Genomic DNA, 13553 nt, shown 5'->3' with positions numbered 1-13553 from the left:
CGCCGCGCCGCCGCCTCCTCGCCGTTGCCACGGAGACGAGCGCCGGCGCCGGCGCGGCCGCGCCCCGCCTCGTCCCTGCTCGGTGCCGCGGGGCTCGTCGCGCCGAGCGCCACGCAGGCCGGTGGGGCTGTCACAGGGCTGGCCTGCCCCGTCGCCAGCGGCCCCCGCCTCCGCGCTGGCTCCGTCCCTAAGGCGAGATTGGAGCCGTGTGGCGGGGCGGTTGCGCTCCTCTGGCCCTCTCCACAGACCGCTGCCGCCAGCCTCTTGCGAGGGCACTACTGGTGTTGGGTGGCTCCGTCGGATACGTTTATCATCTTAACTTCAATTTCCACTCGGCGTGGAGAGCGATGCACAGCCACTCGTGGTGGCCCAGCGCGGCTGAGCTGGTGGTTTTATTCAGAGCCTCAAAATAATTGGTGTTTACCTTCCAGGCGCTGTGCTTAGGTGATCCCCTGGCTTCTTGCCTTTGTCAGTCAGGAGTTTGTCAATATTGCGGTACCCAGTGCCAAGCCGGGCAGCACGACGCGCTTCAAGAAATGGTGTGGTCTCCCAAAAGGTATTCTTTCAGCACGGGTTTCAAATGGTAAACACCTGTAGTGAAAAAAAAAAACAACAAACCCAAACCCAACCAATACAACAGCTCCCACATTTCGGGTCTAAAATGGCAAATCAATGCAAATGTTTCCAAGCGTGAACTGCAGAGAACTGACAAGAAGGTTTAGCAATTTAAGTTAGCGGGAATATGGAGTTGAAAGCATACGCTGCGTGTCAGGAGCAACCTAGGAAGCTACATACCAGAAATGTTACATGCTGTGAATTTATGACATATTTCATATAAACTGAAGAGTCAGGGGAATAATGAGTTTCAGAAGGGGCTCATGGCTGGGTGATGGCAAGTAAAATCTAACGTTCATTTCCAGAAAGGGGCTTGGAGTATATTAATGTGGCTGGGTCTACAGTTGGATTTAGGAGGGACCTGGTAAAACTGTAGCAACTTTTTGCAAAGTTCACTTTCTCCCAGAGCTTGGAGTTCTGTTAATGATGGTGTATTGTTACATAGACATAGGAGATGGGTTTGAAATGTTGGCAGATCAGGTATTATTCAAGAGATGGATTTAGCCATCCTTTCAATAGGCATTATTTAATCTCTAATTTTACTTTGTTACTTTGATTCCTTCAATTAGGAAGCTCTGCTTAGTTGTGTGAAGTTTAAGACACTTCAAACCTTATCCTACAGTCTGTGACATGGTAAGATAACTTTGGTAAGATTTTGGTAAGACTTTTTTTTTTTTTTAAAGAAATTGCTGTGGGGAAAATGCAAGGATACAACCTATCTTCTTAACACCTACTAAAATACATTTCATTAAAAAAGAAAAAAAATTGAAGCTGCATAGTATTCACAATGTCAAATGTAGTAGTAGTAATAAAATAGCAGCTTGTTTCAGCTTTTCTGCCATATTAAATGGAGCCTTTTCATAGAAATGTGATTATTTTTCATGGACCCTGTTCCTTTAAAAGCTTAGTTTCCACTTCTGTATTAGTCATAGTTTAATTAACTGGTTATCTGAATTGAATCACTCTTGTAGATACAGAATTCTCACCCTCCTTTTTCCAGGCAAAATACGCTAGGATCTGATATGTCTGGATTAAAAATACTGTATTCATAATAAGTAACGGTCTGTCCTGTTGTAATTAAACCTGGACTAAGTTAAGATTTCATTCTCTGGGTAAGTATGATTGTACAAACAAAACAGATTTCGTTTTTACATTTTTACAGTCATTTGAAAGGCTTCTTAATTCACAAAGTTCTTTTCATATTTTTCATTTTCATTGCTTTCAAGTTGAAGGAGACATGAAACCAAATGAAGTTTCGATAAGGCAACTATCCCTGAGTGCTAGAGATGATACACTTGTATGGAGCATAATATGTTCAGAATGTTGATGTTTTTGTAAAAGTTTATACAAAATTGCTTCATAATTACTGTAAATATGTACAGAATGTCAGTGGCATGACTTTTATGGTAAACATTATAAGCTTAATTTAAAAGAGTAATACATAGTCTAGAAACACCAAGAGCTACATCAGCAAAGATGCTATCTTGAAGTAGATACATGCAAAGTATACACACTTTTTTGTGTACACTTTTAAAATAAGAGAAATCTACTTATAGTAACTTGCCTACAAGGTGTCTGTTTATTCTTTGTGGCCTCAGTCTCAAACTCGTTTCAGTCATCAAGATTAATGATTAGGCTTATTTTCATTAATGACTTGAACAGCAATGAGTTATATAGTTGTCAATAAAAAATTCAATTTGTCTACACTTTTGTGCCTGGCTGTTCCAAAACCATTCCAAAAGCTTTATAATTTTCACATTATTATAACGTGTTATATAAATGGGGTCCCTGAATCTCCTGAGTGGAGATTAAATAAACTGCTTCATAGCTCTATGCACAACAGAAGTGAATCTTGCAGGGAGCACTGGATGGAATGGAGGCCTTGGCTTGTACATCTCCTCCTGGGAGAATGGTGGCCAAGAGTACTGTGTGAGCACTTTGAGTGGCACATAAAGAAGTAGGGGTTTTTTTCTTTTTTATTTTACTTAAGTTTTAGGTCTTGGCAGCGTGGAGGTGGCCTTTATCTATCATGAAGTAGATCCACCATAAAAAAAAGAAATTTGCGGTAGCATTGCAACACTATTGGCAACTAGGATTTTTTCTGCCATCTTTATAGACTAACTGCAACACATGAGCCTGGACTTAGTTTTCTCATTCTTTTTGGATGACAGAATCTGTTTCATACTGTCTGTATCCGCGTACTAGGTTTAGCTGCTCATAGTTGTTCTGATTCTGGAAAAAAAAGTGTAGAGTGCATAAAATACAGTTGATTATCACATGAAAAATAAAGTTTGGGGAGTTTCTCAAAAAATGGTGGAAGAATTTGCATATATTTACAGAGGTGCATATGTATTGGCTACTTTGATTTATCAGGCTGGCATCTTGGGAGTCCTTACTGTGAAATGGAGCCTTACACAGGGAACATTTTGACCCTCTAAACATAGAAGTTGGCAAACCTGCTGTATAATCTATGAAAATACAGAGAGTAAGACAAGAGTGGTAAGAACACTGTATAGCAAAAAATGATACTGTGTTATTCATTTATGAAATAGGACTTTATTATATTCTGAGGGAAAATATTGCAGATGGATTAGGAATTATTAGAAGTACTGAAAAATTATACAGGGAAGAATAAACACTGCATTGCTTCATTTAGACAGACGATAAAATAGAACATGATAGATATATAAAGATAAATAGTATAAAGAAAGTAAATTACACTTTAAATATGCTTCTCCTACTGTTAGACTAATTAGATATTCACTGAAGTTGAATGGTTGCCCTTTCAAAACAGGTACAGGAAGTTTTAGATTTTTTTTTTTCTCTTATGTATGTGTAAATAACCTCTGGAACTCATTGCTACAAGATATTGTAGAAAACAAAAACTTGTAAGATTTAAAAAACAATATTTAAATTTTTGTATATATAGAGAGAACATTTACAACTATTCCAGATAGAATTGTGTTAAGTGTATGAAATGTCAATGCTTTTAGTATTGAGGCAAAAATTGATAGGACTTAGGAAGAATCTTCCCTTGTGAAAGGGGTATATGTTTTACACTATGAGGTTTAGATTGCAGTGTCCTTTGAGGTGATTTCACTTACCTGCTGTCAGAATCTGAATCTTGTATACAACCCTTTTGTATAGTTGAAGTTAGTTACCTTTTTTGTTATAGCCTGAGAGGTCTTTGTGCTTTGGCATTGAGGCATTAAAACTGAGCAGAATTTATATTACTTAGATGGTTTATTTTGCTTTACGCAGCCTTTTCTACTACAGAATTAGGAAAGTTCTGTATTAAGTGATATTTCAGCTGCAACAATGACATCTAGGGGCTGATTTATATTAGTTTAATTTAGATACGTATCTCCTATTTTTTGAGAAGATGGTTACTAATACGTTTACTAAATCTAAATTATTAGTATTCACTAAAAAGCTGTAAATCTGATATATGTCATATATTCAGAGAACAGCCATCACATTTTAAACTTATTTTTTCTGTTTTGTTTTCCCTTGATCTGTCTTTTAATTATTTTAGTACTGCTAACACTGCAAATCAATGAATCTCTCGTTCCTTTAGATCTTGTATTTTTTCATGACGTGTTATGAAGTGATGAGATTTTTTTTCACTCTATACTTTACGTATACCTTTCTGTGAATTAAAGGGAAATCTCTTTGACTCTGCTTTCTTATATGACTTATTCTGTTGCCTAAAATCACATGTACTTTAATTTGTACAGGAAATGAAACCAAAAATCCCTATGTTCAATCCCCTACTTCCCCCGCTTTATGGGTCTGCAGATATAGGCTTGACTCCAGATTTAAACCCTATGATTCAGGGCCACCTCTAAGCTATACGTAAATCCAATTTTATGTGTGCAAGTAAGTGTATATGTAAAATACATAATTGCAATTTAGAGATGATTTAACAGCATCTGTCCTATTATTTGCAAACTTACTTTCTTTCCCTTGAATCTTAGTTATTTGACCATAAGTCACTTATTTGGAATTGCTTTTTACAGAAAAAAAATTCTGTATTTCTTTCTCATCAGCTTCTTCACTTGTATTTACAACTTTTTCTCAGGAATAAGAGAATATAATTTTTTGCAAAATTCCCCTCATGCCATTCTGTAGAATATATTGTATGTTCTTTAACTGACTTTTCATTGGTAAGAAACAGGGAAAGGCTCATCTTTTTCCTTAGATATTTCCTTAAAATTTTGAAGTCATGTGTGTGGTTTTGGGAGTGTGTTACTGACCAGAGAATTTTGAGTCATAAAATTTATACAGCTGGAGAAGAGAGTGAACCAAACAGAACTGAAAAAAGCAAAACTAAACCCTAAATGTTAGGTGCTCTAAAATGTAAAACTTATAGCTATATTTTCATAGAACCCACCAGTCAGTTATTAGGAGGCACTGAGTTTAAGAGAATGTGAAAAATCACTTGACGTGAGATTGCTGGTGATGTACTAAGAGTAGAAGCTAGGGTAAGCTAACTTCCTTCATAGCTCTTCTGGTATATAGGAGAAAGAAACTATAACCAGGTGAGCTGAAAATAGTGAGATATTATGGAAAGCTTCACCACGGCTCAAGTCAAGGTAGTAAAATGTTCTCTACAATAAATAAAGGTGTTTTTCTGATAGAACTGTACCAACAGGAACTTTTTTATATAGAAGTCATACTGGCACAGCAATTCTTTTCACAACTGCTGTATCTGCTGGTTTCATCTGTGAAGTGAAAGCTTATTTCTGTCAGTGATATTGGCAAAACATAACTGCATTCTGTATTAAATCTTACTCAAAAATTTCACCAAAAATCACATCCCTAACTACTATTAGTATGTTAGTAGATGATTTTTATACACTTGGTCAAAGTATCACAATGGACATATTTGACTCTCATTGGAAGGTCTGCAGTGAGTGTAAAGCAGAAGAGGATAAATCTGAGCTGTAGTTGAGTGTGAATAGGACTGGGGGAAGGAAGAAACAGGAGAGAAAGATTTATAAAATTCTTAAAAATAAGTAACAATTCTTTTAATCTATATTTTTTTCTATGTAACTGTCATTTTATGATTCTATATTGAAAAGGAGTGAGTTTGCAATGGTGACTGAAGGTAGTAGGATGCATTACGACTTGAACAAATGCTGCAAACACCAGTGTTCTCCTGCCTTTGCAAAAGTACATTTAAAAAATAGCCAAACCATGCCATATTCTGCTTAATTTGTATTTCAAGGCAAAGTATGGAATCAAGAGCACTGTATCCTCTGAAATCAGGGCACTGCAGGAGAAATTGTTAGGGGAGCTACAATTTGTTGATTCTTTGGACTTGATTCCACAGTGAGCTAGGGCAGTGAAAACCTCTGAATGTCAACAGAATCTAGCTTTCCAGTTAGCCTGCCCCTTTACCAGTTTCAAGTTCTCTACAGTTGTGGAAATGATATTGCCCACTGGAGGTGACAACTGGACCTCATTGCCATCTTTTTCTTTTTTGGGGGAAATGATAAATTAACAGGTGTGATTCTTAAGAGGTATTTCACCACTTTCTTCAAAAGGCTCAGGGCTTCTCCTAGCCCTTAGAATATGCAGTTTTCTGATGTCTGTTGGATTGGCTTTTACTGCTGAATTGGCCATGGGGAAACTCCACTTAGAATAGGGACAAAAATTATTTAGCTATGCACAAAATATCAAGGCAGTTCATAGAGAGCTGCCACATGATGTACTATATTTTAATGTCCATTATTATTTTCCCTTTTTATTACTTTGCATAGATACTGATATTTTTGCCCGCTCTTACGCCAAACAGTGCTTTCTTAGGTATGTAATCCAATTAAGGGAGGATAGAATGTGATTTATTACTGGCAGTTGTAGCAAGGGGAGTTGTGCACAGAACACTCCTACAGCAGACTACCACTGTTTTTTCTTGTTGCAGTTAGTGAAAATACAGAAGTGTCCTTTGCATTCTTAAGAGAAATTAGCTGTATGTGAAGTGTTGTATTATAGCTGGGTACATACTGATCCCAGTTGTTACATTTGCCATTCATACATGCCCCAGTGACTGTCCTCAGTGTGTGTTTTACACATTCAAGAGAATTCATTTTTGAATGATAAGCTGCAGGAAGCCTGGAATCAGATTCTACATTAGATAAATTAATATTTCACATGTGAAAGGAGATCCCTAAAAAGAATTGGACTCCCTGGAATTCTAATATAGCCAGTAGTCCTGTAATTGATTTAATTGCTAATTTTTTTTTTTTTTTACAGTTGTAGTTAAAAAGCATTACTTTTTCCTCCTTGGTAAATCAGTCATTGTAGACTAAAATACACTAATTTCTGTTGCAAGAAAGAACTTCTAGAGTATGTACTACATGCTAGCTCCCAAAGGATAAAATACCACCAAAAATTTGTAAATCCAGTCAGGTGTGAAACTCTGGTATATCCATGACTTAATTTCAGTATCAATTACCAATATAGATCAGAATATGCTCAGCATGGAAACTAGATAACTTAAAAAAAAATAACAAATGCTTTTGAGTACTTCTCATATCATTAAAGGGAGTTGTGGACCAGTCATCTGTCCTTCAGTGAATGGTCTGGCTAGTCTTGGCAACTTTCCTTATGTTGCATAGATTGATCTCCTCTTGCAGACTGGTTTACTTGAAGTGCAATCTGGTTTTTGCCAAATGGGATTAGTTAGGGTATTTTAATCAAGCATGTAGGTGCTTGAGATGGGTTTTAAGCAGTAGACTGTAATTTTAGAGTGTGACATTTTGAAGATAAGTTCAGTGTAGCAGTCATGTTAACCTAACCTTGATAAATTTTGCAAAATTTATATAGCTGACCACATATATGTCATGTGTATGATGGTGTGAGGCTTCTGTTATGCTCCTGTAGAACTTTTAGGAGTACAAACTTATATAATTTCTGAACATCCGTACAAACACACAACACTGCAGATGTTTCATAGTACCCAGTAAGTACATTGTTCCAGTTTTCTTCATTAAAATATTTATGTGACCTCCAAAATCTTAAATAAGCAAGTTTACACAATTTCCTATCCGTGCTACAGAACTTAATGTGCACTTTTCCCTCAAAATATACATTAAAACACTAACATAAATATGACAAACGGGAGTTTTCCATCCTACTGTGATTTTAATCTGCAAGTTTAGAAAAGCAACAAACATACACCCTGGAAAGGTACTGGACCAAATTTTTAATTCCCTTTTCAATTTTACTAAGTCAAATTCTTGTTCACGAGTTTGTATAAAATTAGGATCTCATGGTTTGGCTCACTTTATGAACGTTCCTTGACATCCAGAATTTTTTTTCTCTAACCCTTAGCACTGTATGTGCATGCAGGTCTGCAGGTGCATGTGTATGCACTTCCGTGTACAGAGACATAAAATTATCTTTTCATTGCAAATATGCATGTGGAATCTGCACACAGTGCGCGTCGAACAACTGCATGAAAACAAAGGAGTCCATTCATTCTTAGTTATTGAATCTTGTTACTGTTTATTAGATATGAGTAGACCAAAATGAACCATCACACTTTTCTGTAGTGACCTTGAGGTGGCAGCAGCATTACATTCAATTCTGCCATACACCAAGTCCATTAAAGGTGAAAGTAAAATTTGCAATAAATCAAAATAATACTGATTGTTATAATTTTATTACCAGAGCATTAAGTCAATAAAACTTATCTGAAATGTCATTTGCATTGTATACAATTTTTACTAGTTATCAAGTATGTTTTAAAAGCATGTTTAAAGCAACCAAATGAAGAAATCGGTGATAAATTGTTGGAAAGCTGGGACTTGTCTAATGGTGTAGTAAAACTAAAGTCTGTTTTGATCTCTTGTATTGTAAAAGACTGTTTCTGAAAGCATTTGTTAGTATAATAATGTCTTGTGTCTTGACTAACTATATTTAATGTCCTAATGTCTGATTAAATATTTTCCTGCAAGTTGTCAGGTCCTTTTTCATTCATGATTTTATGTAGGAAGGTCATCTAATTATATGACACCCTTTCAGTGAAGGAGAATGTGTTTGTTTCTTTTAATAATGAGGAATAATGAAACTTATTTATGTTGGAAGTCAGAGAAATTTATTGGAGAATTACAACATGAGAAACATGAAAATTAAAAAAACCCTTTTAATAGCATATTCATTACCAAGAACCTTGCAGGTAATGAAATAGTTGTATGAAAGCCAGTATATTGGGTGATATAATACTGCTCATGTCAGTTTTCAGGACATGGTTATTATGCATTTCTATGTTGTCAATTACTATTAGGTTACTAAATTATTATTAGCTAATTAGTCAAAATAGGAGGCACTAGAAGAAAAGGTTAAAAGCATTTATTTTTACAAACTTCTAAAACAACTTCTGGCTGGGAAGCCAGTTGGTGTGTAGTAATACTCCACAACAATTTTGCTGTGTGCCTTGCATTGCTGCTCAGGTGTTGCTGTTCTGCGAGACTAACACGAGTTTGGACTAGAAGTCAAAAGAGGTATCTATTATACAACTTAATGATGTTGAAGAAACAACATTCAAAAGTAGCTACCCTAACAAATGCAGAAAAATAATGTTAGTGATGTATTTATACATCACTTAAAAACTGATTTGAAGGAAACCCTTTATGTAACTGCTGCTAAAGGAGTCCCAATAACTGATTAAAGATTACATATGTAATAGTTAAAATAATTCAGTGATAATTTATTGAAAAATAAGGTTATATTGATTATTAAGTTTTGGGTTTATTCAATCTTTAGGGTTTTATGTTTATACTCAGATATGGCATTTAGAGCTGTTTACCCTTATATTCTTTACTCATGTTTCATTTGTTTTGTTGACCAGTTGACAATTTTTTCAACTCCTCATGAAGTAGGAATATTAAATATAAATGAGTATGTAAGTTGAATTATAGCTCCAGAATGACATGTTATTAGATTTTAAAAGCAGATAGAGAATTACAAACCACAAGCCAAACGGAGATTACAACACATGAATGCTGTTTGGGCTGTGCCAGTGGTTACTGAAGCCAATACAAATACTATTATTTCACAAAGACATAGATCTGGTCTTTTACTTCTGATCTGTGCTGTGGTTTTCTCTTTGTCACACTTCACCGTTTCTTAAGCTAATTTCTATGTTTTTACAAAATTTCCAAAGGTATGAATGCAGTGAGTGACAAAGCAGCAGAATAACTGAGGTAGCAACAGTATTCCTGTGAGGAATGTAATTCACTGTGAGCCTCTTCTTCTTTCTGATTTTAACCTTATGGCTCTTTATCATCAAAATATATTTACATCAGAAAGAAAAGTAAGGGAACAATATATATGAGCTGAACATAGTTAATGTTAATAATTTCTTAGAAATACATAGAAATGAGGTTTAGAGGGTACCCCTCATCTCTGTAGGTCAGGAACCTAGATTATTAGTATCCCAAAAGCAAAGATGTGATTTTTATTTGTATTTACAGCACCATGAACACACAGTTTGTTGGAGGAATAAAAAAACCCCCGCAATTGTCACAGCGCGGGCTCTTTGTAAGTATACAAAATTCAAATAAACAGGTTGTCCTCAACTTCAGTGGGAGAAGAATCTATTATAGAAGTTGCAGAACATTCCAGAGATTTTGACTTGGAACCAGTGTTTTAGAATTTATTCAAGTGTTAGTTTAACATTTTTCTAATGTTAAGCAAGACCTTGTTGTAAGACCTTGTGGTCCTGAAATCGCAAAGTTGCTGTCTTAAAAGTATCATTGCTATACTGAAATGGGAGGTACCTGGTGTGATCTGTCTCTTTCAGTTAAGCTGTGTAGAATCTGATAAAGGGTATTAATTTCATGGAGTAATTTGTATATCAAAGAATATATTGCAAAGTGTTCAGTTAGCAATACTACTGTTCGGTAAAATCACATTACCTAGAACATTAAAACAATCATTCTAAAACATGATTTATAATGATTTGAAAGTGTTTGTAAAAAATAGATGACCATTGTACATTTACAGTTGACACAGAGGTCCCTAGTGTCAAGAAAGCACTCTTGACCTTGATGGGTAGTTGCAATTCCATTTAAATCAATTGCCAATACAAGTCAAATGAAGTTCTTATGGCTGTCTAGTGTGCACTTCCCTGTTCTTCTGACATTATTGTTCTACGCCAAGTCATTCTTCAATCTTTTAACAGCTGAAAGGGACCTACATTCTGCAGCTTTATAGGAAACCAGCACTAAGTTGTACTTCTCTGTGTTTTGAAAGCTTCCACTATTTTTCAGTGCATTTATTTCCAAGCTAACCAAGCAAACCACATCCTTTTCTACATAAAATAGAGTACTCGGTCTGTTGCTGGCAAAGCCAAATATTTCACTATTACATTGAATACAGAATGCATTTTCTGTGCCTACAATTTTACTGGTCATTTATTTAATGTGATAGAAAAGAAACTGATCTTTTAACTCTGAAAACTGGACATCTTTGTTAGTTTAGCTTTAATAAAAGCTTTCACTATATTAAACACGATATATTCTAAACATAATTTACGTTAGGATGGTGAATACAATTTTCGGGGTATTTTGTGGGGTGGAAGAGAAAGGGACACAGCAACTCAGAAAAATAACTTGAGAATTTATCCTGTGTTTCTGCATGCCTGGATACTTATTTCTTCAAAGGATTTTGCTAAAATTGGAGATGAATATATGAAAAGCAATATGAATTCATTAAACATTTTGCTCAAATGAGAAAATCCTTGGTTATACAGAACTTTCTAAAAATATCTGTGTTTTGTGTTATTAACATACTTGTAATGTTTTCACTCTTCTAAATGAATTTAAGTGTCTACCTTTTGACAAGCGTGAGTATTAAAAGGTCACAGCATGGCACAAGGTTTACAAGACTGAAAAAACCCAAGTACAGGTACTTTCTCAAAGATAGATAATACAAACTATGGCTAATCCTATCCAGCCTTGCCCCCAACCTCTTTCATAAGTAGTCCAAGGTTTCAGAAGATCCTGTATTAATAACAGGAAAACCCAATCTAACTGATATGTTAGCATTAAATACATACAACAACTAATAAGAATTTATAATGAAAAAAGTGATTTTGGTAGCCAGTGGAACATGTCTGGGATAGTATTAACAGGTTGCTGCAATTAATGAAAAACTAATCACCAGTCCTCCATGGAGAAATGCAAATTGCAAGTTGTTAGAAGGCCTGTTCTGTTCAATAGAATTTGTATTGCAGCTAATCCACTTAGCAGCATCTCATGTTTCTATGTTGAAGTGTTTTTTAGGAAGTAATGAAGTATTATTCCTTTCAATGGATTTCTTTAGTTTCTATATTTTGACTCTTCTGTTTTTAGTAATTATGTAAGTATGTTTGCCTGCTTTTTCTTTCCCATTCCCATGGGCTGAGATTGAAGTAAGTGGCTCTATTTTGTTCATGCCCCTGGAAACTGTATCATATGAAGCTAAAGCTACAGAATTGATGACTTGACATACAGGAAGTATATTACATATACTGTCCTCGTGTTTGCAATTGAAATTCAAAGATTCTGCTGTATCTGATGTTCCACGCATCTGCTGGTGGGCAAGAATAGCTGCATAAAACCTGCATTTAGTTACCTGTCATTTTCGGTGTTAAACACAACAGGAAACAAACCTTTGTGCTTTGTGTTTTGTTTCATTCATTCATTTAAAAGTAGTCATAGACAACATTATTTTTTTAATGGTCTTTTACTCCTCCTTACAGTATACATGCTTACCAGCACTCAGTAGGAGGAAATGTGTCAGCAATGGGTTGGTCTGTTCCTCAACAAGGAAACTTGTCCCTAAGCCTGGGTATTGAAACACCATGACTTAATTTCTGAAGAGAATAGATGTGTTGAATAGAGAGAGGTAGCATGTGTCCTTATGACATTGCTAGTATCATAGGAAGACATGTTTAAAGGAAGACACTGAATCGCATTTACCTACTGCAGAAACAAATGACAAAATCGTAACATTTGTCTTTAATTCACTGGAGAAGCAAGTTCAGGCTTAGTGTAAAAATGAAGAACATTGGAACACTAATGCTTGATCTTACCAACCCAGTTTTGATGGCCGTGTAAATATAGTTGCTTTTAATTAATTATGAAGAGATAATTCCTTTTAGAGCAAGTGTAGCATGTGTTACAAGTAAATTTTGTATATAAAAAGACAATGTTATTAAAATTGAATGTTTGGCAAATATTTTGTCCCAAAGTACCTGCAAGTTGGTCAGTGTTTGTTTTTTTACCAAGCGTTATATTTTGTTGCCACTTTGAAGATAAGGAGCCAAAACATAAATGGTTGTGAAATCTCTTATCTTCTGTATGCTGTTGAATGTTTGACCTTTTATCACATAATGTAATCTTTTCATACATTGAAGATTTTGGTCCAGATATGCAACGAAACAAGAAAAACTTCCAGAAAAAGAAATAATTTTGGGTTGTGCAGCCTTTTACACTGACATGAAAGCCATTTCTAAAAAAAAAAGGCATCTGCTACTTTATTGTTTGATATCAGTGGCAGAATAATGTCCAATTTTAATATTATACTGCTTGGCTATGTACTGCACTAATTTTTTCTGTGACATCAATGAATCAAAGTAGAGTTCCTGATAGAAGAACATCAAAAGGAAATTAATCTCCCTATGATAGTATTAATAATTTCAGAATGGATGTGTTTTGCTCAATTATTGTAACCATTGAAAGCTGTGTTTTTTGTGGACTGTTAGATCAATATCACAACTGCTACACAAATCAAGTGTGTAAGAATGAGACTGGTACTCTTCAGTAGCCAGTCAGGAGTATCATTACTGATGGACAAAAGTTTACTGAACATTCTTGGTAGAATTTTATGGTTAGTTAAGGAAAGGAGCATGGAAGTGTGAAACTGGTGGGGAAGGAAGGAAACAC

General features: G+C 35.4%; 1 long non-coding RNA gene across 3 annotated transcripts; it reads left to right on the top strand.

Annotated features, from left to right (window-relative positions):
• The first annotated feature begins 34 nt into the window (after nt 1–34).
• Nucleotides 35–12901, top strand: LOC126040388 (uncharacterized). Of its 3 annotated transcripts, none has more exons than XR_007506632.1 (3): nt 35–556; nt 1185–1727; nt 10098–12901. It is a non-coding gene; the product is annotated as an uncharacterized LOC126040388 (long non-coding RNA). The 3 variants fall into 3 exon arrangements; XR_007506630.1 differs by lacking the exon at nt 10098–12901 and having other exon boundaries at nt 1185–1248; nt 1616–8859; XR_007506631.1 differs by lacking the exon at nt 10098–12901 and adding an exon at nt 1842–8859.
• The last annotated feature ends 652 nt before the right edge of the window (nt 12902–13553 follow it).

The sequence above is a fragment of the Accipiter gentilis genome, chromosome 7, assembly GCF_929443795.1.
Source record: "Accipiter gentilis chromosome 7, bAccGen1.1, whole genome shotgun sequence".
In the NCBI taxonomy this organism is placed as follows: Eukaryota; Metazoa; Chordata; class Aves; order Accipitriformes; family Accipitridae; genus Astur; species Astur gentilis.
This window is presented reverse-complemented; position numbering and strand designations above follow the sequence as displayed.